Source organism: Pinus tabuliformis, chromosome X (assembly GCF_031772625.1).
Source record: "Pinus tabuliformis cultivar Carrire ecotype Pingquan chromosome X, CPIR1, whole genome shotgun sequence".
Classification (NCBI taxonomy): domain Eukaryota; kingdom Viridiplantae; phylum Streptophyta; class Pinopsida; order Pinales; family Pinaceae; genus Pinus; species Pinus tabuliformis.
The window spans coordinates 1,242,146,599-1,242,166,115 of record NC_142308.1 but is presented as its reverse complement, the minus strand read 5'-3'; positions in this window follow the sequence as shown (position 1 = coordinate 1,242,166,115).

Here is a 19,517-nt window from a genome sequence, read left to right as displayed (position 1 = left end):
AGACTCCAGAACATGATTCACATGGATTGACTTGTACCCTGGGGCAAAGATTGAATTAGTTTGAAGACCCCAGATCTAGTTTCATCCATCCAGGCTGCAATATATTCAAGAAAATAAAGAAATCAAATGTACATCATTGCTGCATAGATGATCATCCAAATTAAAGGATGATGGCTCTATCAGAATCATCAGTCTGCCACACAAACAATTGTGTGTCCTATGTACATGAAATGAATTTATAAAGCTGAGCATGGGAATGCCCGCCTCAGCTAGATCATGAAAATATTATAAAAATAATGTATTGTATTGTATCTTATTACAGATCGCCTTCTAGTTCGAAAAACCTCGGATCCTCATGATAAAGAATTTCACCCGACATCAAAAGATTATTGACCTCATGCTTTAGGGGGCACTACAACCCCAATCATAGATGTCCATAAACAAGGGCTTCTGAGCCTCTAAAAGTGTTGTATCATACCCTAAAGGAACAAGGCCAGCTGATTACATCATCTCCCAGAAGTTCTCCATGGAAAACTACTCACAACTGGTCAAAACTAGACCATACAGATTGCTTAGTGCTAAGGGTGTGATGCATCTCACCTGCTCAGTGAAAAAAGTGTGATGCATACTGGAAAGCCCTTCTATAGGGTGCGATGGGTGAGAGTAGACAAATGGCAGAGACAGTTTGCAAGGTGGATGATCATGGAATCTTCCAGAAACTTCTCCTGTGACACTTTCCTCTCTGAATTCACCCAAGATGAGTAAGAGATCATGAATCTCCAAGTAGAACCAAGAACTATCAGAGAGAGGACACTAATTAAAATCCCAGAAGCTGACTCACCCCCCTGCAAACATATATATATGGATCCCTCATCACAAGAGATCCTTGTATTTTGTTAGGAAGCGCTTTTGGTTTCTTGGTGGAATATCATAGTGTTGGGTGATCTAAGCTTTTCATGAGGTGAAGAAGGGCTTTCATGCTAGGAGGATGATGCTGGGTCAGATCAATGGGTTATAATCCTCTCTTCTACTATTTATATTAATAAAACTATTCAAGTTTTCCTCCACATTCTTGTATGTTTGATGGTATATGCATTTGTGTGGTCAATATATATCTGGCCCTATATTGTTTATGATTGTAGATCTCTGTACTTCGATAGTATTATGCTGCTTTGACTTTATAGGTGCTATTTGAAGCAAGGTAAGCAAGGAAAGTGTGGCAAGGATCTGTTGGAGGGGAGACGAAACGAGCAAGGACCAAGCGAAAGACTGAGGTTGGTGCTCTTCTTTTCTCCTATCTACTTCTCATAAAGGAAAATGAGAGTAACTTTAGTTTTTTTGTTTCTAAGATAACTACCCATCTTAGTGGGACTAGTAGCTCTGACTTTCATATTATTTCACACATTTTTGGACTTAAGGGATTATATGATGAAAAAGGATTATTGGAGTTTCCTTTCTTCCCCTTTTCAAACTCTCTAAAATTGAAAAAGGACCGAGTTATCATTATCGTTAAACTCGTTAAAATCAATAGCGGCAAACTTGTCCATATAGACAAGAATGAGTTTCACTATCGCTAGGCTCGTTAAAACATAGTGATGGGTTTTCCCGAAGGGAAAATTATAGAACAAGCATATGTTATCCTCCTAAAGTTTGATAAAAATAAAGAAGTACTAGTCAGCAATGACTGGGGAAAATTTGGGAAGATAACTTGAAGAAACTTTATTGGTAGCAAGTCGCTCTTGAACATGACACTTTCACTCCACGTTTGAGTTAGGTTGGGTTATTCCGTTCATTGGTCATATTACCATTGGTCCATCATACCATCCATCTTTGGGGTTAATGCTACCAATCCATTTCAGTGTCGACGATATGTTCAAGAGAAGTCACTTAGAGAATTCACCAACCCATCTTGTGTCGCATCTGCTGCAATACATTCACGCTCCATTCTTTCATGACCGCCACCCTGAACCTTGTATCACCAGATCATTTTCACCTCCACAAAATCATTTGCTTCGTTTCATGTTGTAGATGTGGGATTCATTAAGGCCCTCCTACGATGGGTCACTTCTTGTCAACATCAACTCATTATCCAAGAAGTCGACCTATGAACAACCCTTTCAGTACTTTTGAAGCTTGCATGCCTCAATGGCAAGTTTCTCACTTCTGGCGACAGGTTTACATCAATGGCCTTCGACCAAAAGATTTTACGTAGTGTTTGACGCTAAGTCCCTTTTTCACACCATGTGAATTGTATTGTCGTACCTTGAGGGTCATGATCATTATCAGTGATTCCTCTTGCTTCTTTTAACAACTTACATCATTGGTTGGTAATCAGGTGATGTCTTTCCATGTTCGACTCTAAAACATCTTTCACATGGATCGACTTGTACTCCGGGTGAAGATTGAACAAGTTTGAAGACCCCCAATCTAGTTTCAGCCATCTGGGCTGCGATATATTAAGGAAAATAAAGACAAAAAATGTGCATCATTGATGCACAAATGATCATTCAAATCAAAGGATGATGGCTCTATTAGAATCATCAGTATGTCACACAGATTGTTGTCTATCCTATGTACATGAAATGAATTTATAAATCTGAGCATGGGAATGCCCGCCTCAACTAGATCATGAAAATATTATGAAAATAATGTATTGTATTGTATCTTATTACAGATCACCTTCCAATTCGAAAAATCTTGGATCCTGATGATAAAGCATTTCACCCGACATCAAAAGATTAATGACCTCATGCTTTAGGGGGAAATTGTTATAGATATATTTGGGCACTGCAACCCCAATCATATGTGTCCATAAACAAAGGCCTTCTGAGCCCCTAAAAGTGTTTTTTCATACCCTAAAGGAACAAGGTCAGATGATTAGATCATCTCCTACAAGTTCTCGATGGAAAACTACTCAGAACTGGTCAAAACTAGACCATATAGACTACTTAGTGCTAAGGGTGCAATGCATCTCACCTGATCAGTGCAAAAATTGCAATGCATACAAGAAAGCCCTTTTGTAGGGTGCGATGAGCGAGAATAGACAAATGGCAGAGACAGTTTGCAAGGTGGATGATCATGGAATCTTCCAGAAACTTCTCCTGTGACACTTGCCTCTCTGAATTCACCCAGGATGAGTAAGAGATCATGAATCTCCAAGTTGAACCAAGAACTATCAGAGAGAGGACACTAATCAAAATCCCAGAAGCTGACTCACCCCCATGCAAACGTCTATATATGGATCCCTCATCACAGAGATCCAGAGGCTGGAATCTTGTATTTTGTTAGGAAGTGCTGTTGGTTTCTTGGTGGAATATCATAGTGTTGGGTGATCTAAGCTTTTCATGAGGCGAATAAGGGTTTTCATGCTGGGAGGATGATGCTGGGTCAGATCAATGGGTTGTAATCCTCTCTTCTACTCTTTCTATCAATAAAGCTATTCAAGTTTTCCTCCACATTCTTCTATGTTTGATGATATATGCATTTGTGTGGTCAATATATATCTGGTCCTATATTGTTTATGATTGTAGATCTCTGTACTTCAATAGTATTATATTTCTTTGACTTTACAGGTGCTCTTTGAGGCGGGGTAAGCAAGGAAAGAGCAACAAAGATCTGTTGGAGGGGAGATGAAACGAGCAAGGAGCCAAGCGAAAGACTGAGGTTGGTACTTTGCTTCTCTCCTATCTAATTCTCATAAAGGAAAACGAGAGTAACTTTAGTTTGTTTGTTTCTAAGATAGCTACCTGTCTTAGTGGGACTAGCAACTCTATGTGGACACTAAATTTCCTCATAACAAACCTTGAGGAATTTTTACCTGGTTGGAGAAGGACCAAGTGAGGTGAACGAAGTTGTAAGCTTGTGAATTTTTTAGGTAGGATGTTGCCAAGGAAGGATTCTTGAGTTTGTTGGCTAGTGGAATCCAAAACGAGACCTGTGTGCTCAGTTTAGCCTAGAGAATAGACTTGGTGAATGTCATAGAATGTCTAGGTTGGAACTGTTTTGGTCACCCATCAATTAACTATCTGGAGTTGAAACTAGATCGGGGGAAGAATTAGACATAACTTGCATTCGCATTGGCTTATTGGAGCACTCTTATCCCTATGATTTTGTGGTTGGACTAGACCATGCATACAGATTATGATTCGACTTAATGTTTATGAAGAGCTATTTCCTATCTCATTCATGTTGGTAAAATTTACTGTGATAAACACTAAGTACCAAAATAAGGTTACATGATTTCGTATAACATGAAGGGTGGAGAGGTCTTATATGTAAATTTTGAAAACTCAGCTAACATATATGTGATTGATTGTATTTAGACATTTCATTCATAGAATAATGTTAAGGAAATCAATTTGAATAGTGAACTATATGGTTAGCTAGTTTTGCTTCATTAACCGTAATCTTTGAATTTACTATATATATATGAGGGCAGGGAAGGTCCACATCTGTGTATGAATGATAAACTATTAACAAAACGTAGAAAAGAAACTTAAAAAATTGTGAAATATTTTGTTATGAGTTTTATCTTGTACTAGACTTAATAAGCAGAGATGAATAGTATTACTATTAATAAAGAATTTTATGCGGATTCTGTACAGTGAAATAACTCTCTGTTGTCCAAGTCTTTTTATGTGATATTCACGTTTCAGAAACACATTACACAAAATTAGTAAATTATAACCTAAGGATGACAATAGGAAAAATTGTAAAGAAGGGTAACATGATTCAGAAAGGAATAGAACTAAGTAAAATTACAATAGAGAAGTAATATATAAAGTCCCTGTACTCTATTAAATATATACAAGCATCATAGTGATGAATCATTATAATTAATCTTGTTACATATTGAATAGCATGGGTAAGAAAATATTAGAACTAGGGTTTCTAGATTTACCCTTAGGGCCAACCAACGACGGTCAGTGAAGGGATGGTTCTAGTCTTGTGGTTCCAGGAGGGGTAAAACATAATGTAGAGGCCTTGGGATGGATTATATTTAACAAAATAATCGTTCAAATTGGAGAACAATAGAGTCTTGCTAAAACAATTCGTTACTATGTATATGTATGCAATGGGAGGAAAAACTGTGTAACCAAAAAATTACCTCAATATGTATACAGATACCAGAAAGAACGATGAACCAAAAGATGAGCATGCATAACAAAATTATCATAATAATGGAAATTGGAGGGAATTCCAATAATATCAGTAAGAATGTCAGTAAGTACTCTAACAAGAAAAATAAAATCCCCTTATGGGTAAGGGAAAAATATTTTAGAAAATTACAGTACTATCAAACTTCAACCACTAAATACATTTCAAAAACTAGGCAGAGATTCATATAATCCAAGTCGAGATGGAAAAACAATAGAGAATCATTACTGTCAAAATTACTCTATCCAAACAAATCCAAAGACCAAGAATCTGAACATGTTACATTGTCTAAATGCAAGAAAAATAAAATATACAACCAAGGTAAACCCTAAGTCAAAACAAATAAAATCATAAGCTAATATAACCCTCGATTAGGAGTAACCGCATGTACCTAGGGAAAGTGAAATCTAAACTGGAGGAGATCATGACAAACCAAGAATATTCAATGTGCATGCTTGGGTAAGAAATTTTCTCTGTAACCATTTTAAATGGAAAAATTACACCGTGATCATATTATTAACAAAATACCCACTAACGAAGATTCTTTCATTAAGTAAAATAGGGTAGGGTTTAAATGTCTGAAATTTCCAAGCCAGCATACATTGAGAAGATTTTACCAAAGGTTAAGTCTGTAGAAAAATAAATAGTCAGATAATTTAGTTATGGTAGCCTATGTGAAATCCTTAAAAAAGAAGAAGCTCTCCACAAATGACAAATCTACCATGAAGAAAGGATTGCTTGAACCAAAAATTTGAGCGATGATGAAGTAGAAATTTCAGTGGTGAAGGAATCAGATAACCATTCATTGATGGCATGGAGTAACTAGAGAATTGCAAGGGAACCTAAGTACCCAAAAAAGTTTTAGAACCAAAGTACCTAGCAGCGACTCTTTCAAATGACATACTTAAAAACCAAGTGGTTACCCATAGCCCCAACAAAACACCAAGAACCATCAGATGAGGAGTGGTCATGATCAATGATCGAAGAGCCTCCATGTGGTGGAACAAAAGTCTTAAGAACCTATGGCAGCCAATGGGAGTCAAGCTGGTTGGCCTCCACTATAAGTCAAATCTTAAACCCTGATTTTATAGTTTAGGTACCAAGTTTAAAATATGCACATGGGGAAGGGGAGCTAACCTTAGAACCTAAAATGTGTAGGTTTTCACCCCATATAGAAATTACGTGCATATTCTAAAACACAGAAAATAAAAAATGCGAGAGCATAACACATAAAACACATATACATAGAGATTTTCCCTTGGATCGCAAAACCAGGACTACCAGGTTGATTTTTCATTATTTTCCTTTCAATGTTATAATACATATTTATACATGAGGAAGCATCCAATACCATGGATGGAAAAACCATCGTGCCCAAAAACATGTGCGAAAATCATGCACAAAACCATAGGTGGGTCCGCCCAACCTAACATAGTGTCCAAAACCAAAATTTTCCAGGGCGCTACCCCAGACCCCATAAAGTGGGGTTATAAGTATGCCTTAAAATCCCTATGAACCCCCTTCCTCCCCCCTCCCCCCCCCGCCCCACCACTACACAATTAGTGCAACAAAAGGGGGCTCCACCCCCCCTCTAACACCCCAGTTAACTACATGGGCTAGTCGTGGAAAGAATATAACACAACCCAACATTCTCCCACTTGTTGTTTTCTTTCCACAGTGGGCCAGAAGAGAGCTTAGTCATTTTTCCAACCTTGAAATGCCCATTGTCTCTCTACACCAAGATAACTTCTCAAAGCTCACAGATTTTGTCAATGCATCTGCAGTATTATTCAAAGTGTCCACCTTTACCAGCAACACCTTTTTGTCTTCTATCATATCCCTCACAACGTGATACTGAACATCAATGTGCTTTGTCTTTGAATGATATGCAGGGTTATTTGCCAAGAAAATTGCACTTTGGCTGTCACAGTCTACCCTTATAGCTCCCTGTATTAACCCCATACTTGAACACAATCTTTGCAACCAAACTACTTCCTTGTTTGCATGAGTCGCTACCTTGTATACTGCCTCTGTAGTTGATAGTGCCACTATAGATTGTTTCTTACTCATCCAACTGACTACACCTCCAAATAGGTTAAACACATACCCACTTGTATATCTTCTTTGATCCAGATCTCCAGCCCAGTCTGCATCAAAAAAACCATGAATATACAACATTCTTTCCAATCCTGATCTTCATTGGTAGCACAAACCATAATCTCTAGTGCCATGCAAATACCTCAAAAACTCGCTTCACTGTTGTCCAGTTCTCCTTCCCTGTTTTTGACATAAACTTGCTCAATACTGCCATTGGATGTGCAATGTTTGGTCTATTACGAACCATTGCATACATCAGGCTACTGACTGCACTTGCATATGGAACACATGACATGTCCTCTTCTTCATCTTGTGTCTTGGGACACTGTTCAGCAAATAACCACACACCTACAAGAATAAGAACCTTCACTGGTTTACTATCCTGCATATTAAAACTCTGCAGTATTGTCTCGACATAATTCCTCTAGTTTAACTAGAGCTTCCTCTTTTCCTGATCTCTTTTAATTTCCATGCCCAAAATATAGTTTGCAGCACCAAGATCTTTCATGTTCAATTTGGAGGACAATTGGGTCTTCAAATCCTGGATAATTTCTTTGTCATTTCCAACCAGCAACATATCATCCACATACAAGACTAGATAAATAACATCATCACCAATTAATTTAAAATACACGCAGTGATATACTTTGGTTCTGGTGAAGCTAAGTCCTCGTATAAATGTATCATATTTCTGATACCACATCCTTGGTGACTGTTTTAACCCATACAGAGACTTCTGTAACTTGCATACTAGTTCTTTGTTACCCTTCACTGCCAAGCCTTTAGGTTACTTCATATATATTTCCTCTTCCAGATCCCCATGAAGAAATGATGTCTTCACATCCATCTGTTCTACCTCAAAATCAAAAACAACAACAATAGATAAAAGTAATCTAATAGAAGTTGCCTTGGCAACAGGAGAAAAAATATCACCAAAATCAATTCCTAGCACCTAGGAATAACGTTTTGCTACCAACCGAACTTTGTATTTTTCCACCTTTCCTTCTGCATTTTTCTTCTTCTTGAACACCCACTTGCTACCAATGGGTTTCCTTCCAATCGGAAACTCCACTAGATCCCAAGCCTCATTTTTGTGCAAAGATGCCATTTCATCAACCATGGCCTCTTTCTAAAGTTTGACATCTTGTGAATCTACTACTTCCTTCACAGTTTTGGGATCATCGTAAGTAATAGATAAAGCAAAATTTGAACAAAAAAAAGATGGACTATACCTTTCTGGCTGCCTTCTTTCTCGAACTGATCTTCTCACACCCAAAGTTTGTGGCTCTTCATCTTCTGATTCCTCCTCTACTCTAAAGTCTGATTCTTCCTCCTTAAGCTCAAACTCTATCTTCTCAGATTCCTTTGGTTGCACTTCATGTTTAATAACATATTTTACCTCTCTGAACACCACATCTCAGCTGTACACAACCTTTCGTGTGACTGGGTTCCAAAGCTTATAACCCTTTAAACCATCCTTATACCCAATAAAGATACACTTTTTAAATTTACTATCCAACTTGGTTCATTTCTCCTTTGGAACATGTACATATGCATCACATCTAAATACCTTCATATGTGAAAGAGAGGGTTTCTTACTAGTCCATACCTCTTGTGGAGTCTTATCCTCCAACGCTGATGAAGGTGACATGTTGACCAAGTAACATGTAGTATCCACCGTCTTTGCCCAAAATTCATGTCCTAACCTGGCACCACTAAGCATGCTTCTTGCCCGTTGCATCAACATCTTATTCATTCTTTCTGCAACTCAATTTTGCTAAGGTGTCTATGGAGTAGTCTTTTGTCATGCTATACCACACTTCTTATAGAATTCTTCAAATTCCTTGTTGAAAAACTCAACACCATTATCTGTCCTCAGCACCTTTATCTTCTTCTCTACCTAATTTTCCATCAGAGCCTTAAATTCTTTAAACCTGTCAAAGGCTTCAGATTTCTTCTTAAGAAAATATTTCCATGTATTCCTTGAGAAGTCATCTGTAAATGATACATAGTACACAGACTTACCTAGTGTTGGAATCTTCATCGGTCCAAACACATCACTGTGCACAAGCTCTAATATCTGTTAACCCCTTTACTACCAGAGGGGAAACTCACCCGATTATGCCTCCCATATACACAATTTTCATAGAAATCAAAATCTAGAGAGCTATTACTCATACCTTCTACCATACCTTTACCATAAAGTATTAGAAGGCCCTTTTCTCCAACATATCTAAGCCTTTGATGCCACAACATGGTCTTCTCTCTAGAGACCACTAGATTTTCTGCTCCACCTTCAAGAACCATAGAACTGTTGCACCCATAAATAAATATGCTACCTTTCAGCTTGTATAGAGTTCCAATTCGAACTCCCCGCATCAATACTAGTGCTCCCCAAACCATCTTGCAGGTATCTTTCTCGAACACTGTCTTTACACCTGCATCATCTAGCTTGCTTACAGAAATTAGATTTCTAGCCAATGCAAGAATATGTAGAACAACCGGAAGTGTTCTAACCCTTCCACCTTACAAGTTCAACTTTACTTTTCCATGACCAATGATTCTAGCCTTCCTATCATCCCCTAAGAAGACATCACGACCATCGTATTTCTCATACTTGCAGAACCACTCTCTATGGGGAGTGAAATGAAAGGATGCACATGAGTTAATCAACCATGCCTCATGATCTACAAGTGTACTTGAATAAGCCAAGTACACATCCCCACCTTCAACTGAGGTGGTTTTTGCCTCTATAGAAGGAGCATCATCAGATATGTTTCCTTTATTAGGAGCTTTAGATTTACAGTCCGTTTTGAAGTGCCCTTCCTTTCTGCATTTCTAGCACACAACCTTTACAGGTTTTCCTGGAGATTGAGATCTCCCTCTAGATTTAGATCTCCCACTCGATGACTTATTTTTGTCTCTGTTCTAGGACCGTCCTCGTACAGACAAGGCATCAGCATTATAACTCTCCATATTTTTCCATCTCATCTCCTTCGTTAGTAAGGATGAGACTATTTCATCAAACTACAAGGCAATTGCATTGCTACGTATTGCAATGACCAGACTATCCAACGAATCTGGTAGAGAACACAACAAACTAACATACTTATCTTCATCTAAAATTTTAATATTAACAGATGCTAACAAACTTACCACAGTATTAAATGCATTCAAATGCTCTGCCATCAAGTCTCCATCTTTCATCCTAAGGTTATACAACTTTTTCCACAGGAACAATTTATTCACCAGAGACTTAGATTGGTACAAAGTCCCTAACTTGTCCCACAAAGCCTTCGCCATAGTTTCCCCTGATACATTTAGCAATATTGAATCTGAGACACACAATCGTATTGTGATCTTTGCCTTCCGGTCCAATTTCTTCCATTCTTTATCGAAAACTCTTGTTGGTTTAATAGCCAGATCTATCCCAATGTACTGATCTTTATCCACCAACAAATCCTCCATCCTGAGTTTCCACAACTCAAAACTCTGACCATTAAATTTCTTGATCTCTATATTTCCACTGCTCGCCATCTTCTTTCACCACTAGAATCGATCTCGTAGATCTCCCACTGAACAAGGTCTACCATAGGCTTGAGTGAAACCCCTCAACAACAAAGGCGTCCCCTTGACGCTAAAACTGCTATGATACCAAATGTAGGTTTTAACCCCGTGCAGAAATTACCTGCATACGAATTCTAAAACATAGAAAATAAACAATGCGAGAACATAACACATAAAACACATATACATAGAGATTTTCCCCTAGATCCCAAAACCAGGACTACCAACTTGATTTTTCATTATTTTCCTTTCAATGTTATGATACATATTTATACATGCCGAAGCATCCAATACCATGAACTGAAAAACCATCGCATCTAATACCATGGACTGAAAACCATCGCGTCCAAAAACATGTGTGAAAATCATGCACAAAACCATAGGTGGGTCTGCCCAACTTAACATAGGGTCCAAAACCAAAAATTTTTGTGGCACTACCCGAGACTCCATAAAGTGGGGTTATGGGTACGCCTCAAACCCCCTATGACCCCCCGCCCCCCCCCCCCCCCCCCGGCTACATAATCAATGCAATGAAATGGGGCTCTGCCCCCCCTCTAACCCCCCATTAACTACATAGGCTAGTCATGGAAAGAATATAACACCCAACAAAATGTAGCATTGGTGTATATTCAAATTATTGATGAGCCAAATAAAACTCCGTGAAAACCTTGGTATTACCAAATACGATATTTAATACAAATAAATAGTAAACTCTCATGTCATGAGTATATGCATACTTATTTGTCCAAAGTTTTTTACATTAATTAAGTCAAGATAAATGTCGAGAAGCAGAGATTAAAAGTAATAACCTTATTTTTTATGGTTGTGTATAGATATCTGTGACTATATATATATATATATATATATATATATATATATATATATATATATGTATATCAAATTTAAGTACATTTAAATAATAACGATTCATATTAATAACCGTGATATTTCAGAAGATATAATTCATAAACATATAATAACTTAAAAATAAAAATTAATAAACATCTAATTAAAAATAAAAATATTTCAAAATATAGAAATGTAAAATGTACATAATATAAAAAATATATATAAATTAAAATTTATTTGATAATAAAATATAGTCTTAATCATATTTCTAAATTTCACATTTAAATTTATTTAGTAAGTATATGAAGTTTTAATATTCACAATAAAGTTTTTTCAAATTTATCTTCTATTGATCACCAATTATATGCATAACACACTAAAAAACAACTTTAAACAATTACAAAATATGTAAAATGAAAATGCATGTAGCTATATCTATTATCAAAGTTTTCATAAAATTAATATTAACAATTATATATATCTATATATATATATATATATATATATATATATATATATAGATAGATAGATAGATAGATAGATAGATTTTAAATTTATATAAAATATAAATAAATTTTATGTTAGAAATCTAATTTTCGGGATAAGGTTTGTGTTAGGGTGATTAGTTATTAGATTCCTAGAAAACCCAAAAACTGATTCAACGGTTTCTTGTATGTATTTATATATACACTATGTACATAATTCATTGAGATCAATTATCAATATACAATTGAATTTAGTTTCTAGTTTGTTGTCTTATAATGGTATTAGAGAGGAGGTTCACCCACCCTATTGATTGAGTTGACCCACTAGTTTTGTGGCATTACTGAGTGCACCTCCTTTCTTGGTAGACTTCCATTGGAGTTGAGTGCTTCCTGGTTAAAGAATTCATTGCTTGGAAGCATTGTTTGAAGGCCTGCTTGGAGGCACTGGACTAGTATTTGTTTTATTGATGCAATGATGCAATTGTTGCATGGAATGTGAATGAAATAAAGGTTTTCACAAGAGGTACATTGGATGTGTAGATAATGTTCGACCATTAAATTGAATGGTGAATCTTCCATGATTCACAAAAAAATGGTGAAATTTGAAATGCGAGATTGAGTATGAATAAAGATGTAAACAATATTGTTGTTTATCAAGATTGCTTACAAAAAACCTCCAGTAAAATTCATTCTCTGAAGAAGGTCTACCAACTTGTTTGTAATACCATTGTGCGCCTGCTGTGAGTGATTTTTTTGAACTAACTAGTAAGTTATATGCTTGTCTCTGCATTTATGGAGAAAATATTTATATTTGATGAGAAAAAATCATGTAGCATACTCACACAAGTGAGAGAATTGCCATTGAAACAAAGTTTTGCTTAGAGTACATTGTTTGAATTTGTGCTTAGTGTTTGATTATCAACAAATTTTGTCTCTGTTTTCCTTCCATGTGCATGTTTTAGTAAGAGGAAAAGAATCATATCTTCTTTCCCAAATGTACAAATAGATCTCTAGCATTTATTTTATGGAATTTCCAAGTTGAAAAAAACATAATACGAAAAGCAATCACCATCTTTTTTAGCATTTTTCATCTTTGTTTATTTTGTCCCAGAATCCATTGTGGTTCCTTCTTTCTCTGCAAACAACCTTCTGGATTCTTCCTCAGCTTAAAAACTTGGTTTATTTATTCCACATGCCCACTGCATTCTCATGATATTTCTTGGTGCTTCATCCCACATTTCTTTTGAATAGCTTCCCTGAACCATCATTATTCGAAGATTCCCTCTGCTACCCTTCCTCACTGATAGAAGTGTCAAGTCGGGTACTTGGAAATTTCTTGAATGAATTAAAGATTTGAAAAGTTTGCAACTTCTCCCATGCCTAGCCTTTCAATGTAATTTTTTAACAATGGCACAAGCCTATAATTTGAACTACTCAACACAGTTGGCCACAATAATCTAAAATAGATTGAGCACCGCAGCCATGGTTGTTGACCCAATGTTCTCTAGCTTCCTTTGAAACAATTTTCAGTGCCTAGTATGACCTATGTTTGTTGTGTCAATGCTGATTTCCTGAAGAGAGAAACCCTCCAGGTGAATTTGGTGGTTAGATGATGAATGTATGAGATCGAGAAAGGCTATATGACTGATATGCAATTTTTGTTTTGGACCATAAAGCCGTTGCAAGAACCTGCACACTAATTTGTGACCGTGCATATGCTAAATAATTCATAGCAGCAGTCGAGGATTTCTGAGTGATCAATTCACTATTTTGCATCTTGATCCATATAAATAATTCAATCCTAATTTTCATATTGGAGTTTATTCATAGCATTATTTAAATCCGAGAGGTAAGTGTGAGTTTCAATAATGTGTTCATCGAACTGGACTTGGTTAAAATATGTTCTAAAGGATCATATTATTTAAAACATTTTTACATTCATGAGAAGGAAGAATTTGAATTTTTGGAACAAATTAAAAAAAAGAAGTCATGGCAGTTCATTTTCAATTATTTTTTTGGATTTCAAAGTTAAGTTTTATGTATAATACTTTTGATAAATATTTTGAAACCTATTGGATTGTTTAGATAAGAGATAATTTTGAAATTATCAGGACTTTATTTTATTTCATAGATAAATTTATAAAGGAGACTAAAAAAACATTATGGTCAAAGAATTAGTGTTTTTGGAATGCATGAATGCATAATGAAATTGAAGTTGTAAAGAAGGAAATGTGGCTAATAAAGCTCATATAATTGCATGATATATTGAAGGTCACAATTTCAAATCCTTGTAAAGAAACTTTTGGAAGGTAAATTTTGGAAGTTTCCATAAGAAGAGGACATTTTATGTGAAAATTTTCACTTTTATTTGAGCATGCCATTATTTGTTATCTGATAATTTTTCGTTAAAATTACTTTGTAAAAAGGAAGCATTTTTTTTTTTTAACCTGACACCTAAGATTGACTAAAATGGCTCAAATTAACAATGTATTGAAAATATTAAACAATTTCATTAGTTCTATTGATGATGAAACTGTAAATGTCAGCCAAGTAAGTCTTGTTGATATTAGAGTTTATTTACATGATGCATTGAAGACAGTTGAATTTCTCCAAATTGAGTCTCAAGTACAACAAGATGATCTTAATTCCAAACGACAATCGAAGAGTAATGAAGCCTCTTTAGGAGAAAATTTGGATGCACAGGAAAGTCAAGTTTAGGAAAGTGCATGTAAGAGTCATTTGCATACAGATGTGAAATATTTTATTCCCATAACCTTTGTAAGACCATGGGAGGAAATTGTACACAACAAACACATAACTAGTTTTGGATATGACAAGGATGTCTTGGATGTATGTTTTCATATTCTTGATTTTAATAGACCTATATAATTTTGTAGTGTTGTATTTCTAGATGGTGTATTCCATAACAAGTTGATAGATGTCAACATTGTGTCAGAGTTGGAAATGTGAAAAATCAGTGTTTTGATCTTCACCTGTGTGAGAATTGTGGAAAGCACGAACACCATTCAAACAAGTGTTCCAAAAAGAAGACTACTACAAGATAGAGCATTACTTTTGGATGGATTACTTCTTGGGATTGGTCTAATGCAACCAAGAATATTTACAAGTCATATTGCAATATATGTTAAAGAGTATTAACTATCCTTCCACTGATGAAAATTACTTCATCTTCTCACCCTATATCTAACAAGGGGGGAATTGATAGAGTTGTGATGGCCTACTACAGGTTCAAAGATGCCAAGTGAGCCCGAGTCAGACATCTACAAGTGAGCCTGAGCCACAACCTATACCACTTAGAGGCAGGGTTGTAGTGAAAGAGACTTCATTTTTTTATTAAATGAGTTGTTTGTGAATGAATACTTCCAGATTCAGAATTGATCGAGGTACTACATTGACGGTTTGTGAGTTCAAAGTTTTGATTAATATGAGAACTATTATGAAGGTTCCAGACATGGGTATCATTTGTGGTTTTCTCTTAAAAACCACCATTAGTGGTTTTTGGTCATCCTTTGAAAACCATTTCTGCAGGACATTCAACTCTTGGCTGAGGTGCATTTTTGCATTTTGAGCTCTCATTATTGGACTTTGATACATCCCTTCATATTAAGGGGAGAATGTTAGAGAACTAATCATCATGATCTTGTTTTTGTTAGGGTGATTTGTTATTAGAGTCCAAGAAAACCCAGAAACTGATTCAATGGTTTCATGTATGTATTTATATGTACACAATGTACAACACTCATTAAGATCAATTCTCAATATATAGTTGAATTTGGTTTCCATTTGGTTGTCTTACATATTATTAAGAACTAAAATGGATCCTTTTTAAGTTTGGATATATCAAGGGATAATAGGAATCAAATTTTTGGAGGTGCAAACATTTCCTTAAGTTTTGCACTCAAAAATAAGTTTTCATCCTGTGATTTTTGACATCTCGGCGTTTCTTAAATCCAAACTTAAGATGGATCTATGTTCATGCTTAGTAAAATGATGTACCATTTCAATGGACATTTTAAATTACAATTTAAAAAGATAAATATGTGTGTTAGTGGGACATCTAATAATTGGCACAATGAGATATTATCGACTCTACTTGGTTTAAAATCTCATTCAGACGGATCTTTATCGCCTTGTAATAAGGCTCAAAGAGTAGACTCTCCAGTCTCTTAAGAATAAATATTTATTACAAAAACTATCACATTATATTGCAAAAAATATCTCTAATATGGTTTTTTGAAATATATCAGCATTATAAATTTATATATACAATTTATACCGGCATAATAACTTTTTATTTAAATTAAATTTATTTTTATATTTATAAACATCATTTAAAACATAAAAAAATTGCAATGTAAAACAAAAATATATAAACTCTTAAACTTCAATCATAAAATATAAGACTTAAACTTTACTCATATAAAGCTTTGAAGTAGTCTTTTATAATTGAAAAATAGTTTATATATTTTTAAAAAGCTATAATACACGACTAATGGTTAAGGTTATTTTATAATTGAAAATTGAAAAATAATTTAAATATTTTTAAGAGACTTATAATACATGATTTATTTTTATATTTATAAATATAATTTAAACAATAAAAAAATTACAATATAAAACAAAAATATACGAACTCTTAAACGTCAATCATATAATAGAAGAAAAGACTCATATAAAGCTTTTGAAGTAGTTTCTTATAATTGAAAAATAATTATATATTTCTAAAAGGACCTATAATACATGATTAATGGTTAATATTATTTTATAATTGAAAAATAATTTATATATATTTTAAGGGGCCTATAATACATTATTAATTATCAATATTATTTTAATCAAAGAATAAATATAGAAGGTTTAACCCATATATAGAGTTGATCGACAAATACGAACTTGAATTTTGGATTTTTACATGTAAGCGGAGAGTCTAAATTCTTTTATACCTGCACCTAAAATTTTAATCATACAAAATCTATATATATATAAAAGAAAAAGAAAATGGAATATATTATTTATTGATAGTAAAAATATTAATATTTAATTAAAAGATAAAGATATAACCTATTATATATATATATATATATATATATATAATAATTTTAAATCATTTTAACTATAAAATATAAAAATTTAAATTGATGATGATGATAATGTTTAATGTCCACTGAAACCAAACAATGGTTTATCGGACCTAAAGAAACAAATTATTTATTTTGATTTAAGATTTTATTCCTATGCTCAAAAAGCTTGGAGAGAAGCCTCCCGAGCTCACTATAATTTTGACATTGTAAAAGGCTAGGAAGGTCAGTATTGTAACAAAGATTGTGAAACTGAGATCTAATGTGATTGTACGCGGGGCACTCTAAGAGGAAGTGGTTTTCATCCTCGATGTTCCTATTCTCACATATATGGCAGATCCTTTCTATCCATGGCGTTTTAGGAACTGCCCAACGACGTGTTTCACTATGGAGCTCATGAGAAATTTCTTTGATTCTTAATCTTCTTTGCTATACTTAATTTTCTTTTAGCCGCTAAATCTTTCTCACACCACATTTTTTCTTTGAACTTAGAAGTAACAATATCTTTAATGTTATTTATGTTTTGCAATGCATCATTTTCGTTGATCTCCCAATAGTTTAACCAGGCCCTTGTGTCTTTATGCCACGCTCGATTGAGCCTTAGGTGGTTTTGGCTAGAATTTAAAGCTAGCTTAGGAAGTCTATGATCATCTATGTTATTGAGTTTGTGCTTGTACAACATAAACCTAAGCATAGTTAGGCTCTCAAAAGGGGAAAGACCTGCTTCTATAAGGAGAATAGGATAGGGTGTATTACTTTTAATTTTCAGGTTATAAGTTATAAAACGTTTCTGAATTTGTTCAATCTTTCTCCATGATTCTCTGGAGATGCTACAACCCCAAGCCTCACATCCATATAAGATAACAGGGGTGACTAAAGTTTTAAAGAGGAACTTCTTTTTATCCCACATTACGAGGTTTGCTATTTTACAATTATTTTCAAGACCAAAATAAGCTTTCCACCCCCCATTAATCCTTTTCTCAATGCTATGGTTCGAGTTGAGCTTGTGATGAATATCAATTCCTAGGTACTTGTAAGAATACACTTTCTCCATGTTATTATTGTCATACATAAAATTAGTGTAAGTGTCCTTCTTGGATTTGATATTCATAACTTTTGTTTTGTCAGTGTTAACAATCATACCCATGGTAGAGCAGAAATCCTTAAGAAGCCTGAGTTGTCTATCAAGATCAGATGGGCACCTTGCCAAAAGAACAATATCGCCAGCATAAAGAAGAAGGATGAAGACTATCCCAGCTAAGATCGTGCCATCACATCTTGCTTCCTCTAAATAGCCTTCGAGCTTATCGATGTAAATGCAAAATAAAATAAGGAAAAGAGGCACCCTTGTTTAACATAATAATTAAATTTTAAAATAATTAAATAATAATAATTATTTTTACATAATAATTAAATTTTAAAATATCCTCGTATTACATTCATTTAGATGTTACAAAATAAAATAAAAATAACGAGAACAAATATTTGCTACCATAGTATAAGGTTAAAAATTTAAACGAAAACTAGAATTACGATTTTCATAATTTATTGTTAATGTGTTTAGTAAAATAATAATTTAAAGATTATTAATATGAGAACTAATGTAGTTTAGTAATTAACAATTAAGATATATAAATGTAATTTATTATATTTTAATTAATAGACAAAATAAATAATTTTTTAATAATATTAATAATAAATTATATAAATTTATTATTAATAAAATGGTTTTTTTTTTAAATAATATTATAATTTAATTTCAATTTATAATAAAAGTAATAATAAAAAATTATATAAATGTAATTTGAAATAATAATAATTATTAATTATAAAAATATATTATTTTTAATTATTAAATAAATTTGAAAAAATATTTAATTTTAAAATTAAAATAAAAAATAAATTAAATAACATGTAAAATCATGTGTATTCTTTCAAAGGGGAAGAACATCCCCGCTGAAGAAGCAACATTTCTATGTCAATCATGTGTATTCTATGTCCCGATCAATATAAGGAGAACAAGACACTCCATTGCAAAACAAATTTCACGATGTGTCACATGCTTTGACTAAATTTGGAGGCTTTCAATATGTATATTTTGAATGGGAAAATAACGACACCATATTTTATTTGGAAATTGTGGAAATTTCTTGTGCATTGTGAGCCTTTTCCCTTCCCTTTGCACCTTGTATACTTTGTAGCATACGGTAATTACACAAAAATAATTTTATTAAAAATATTAAATTTTATTAGAATATATTTT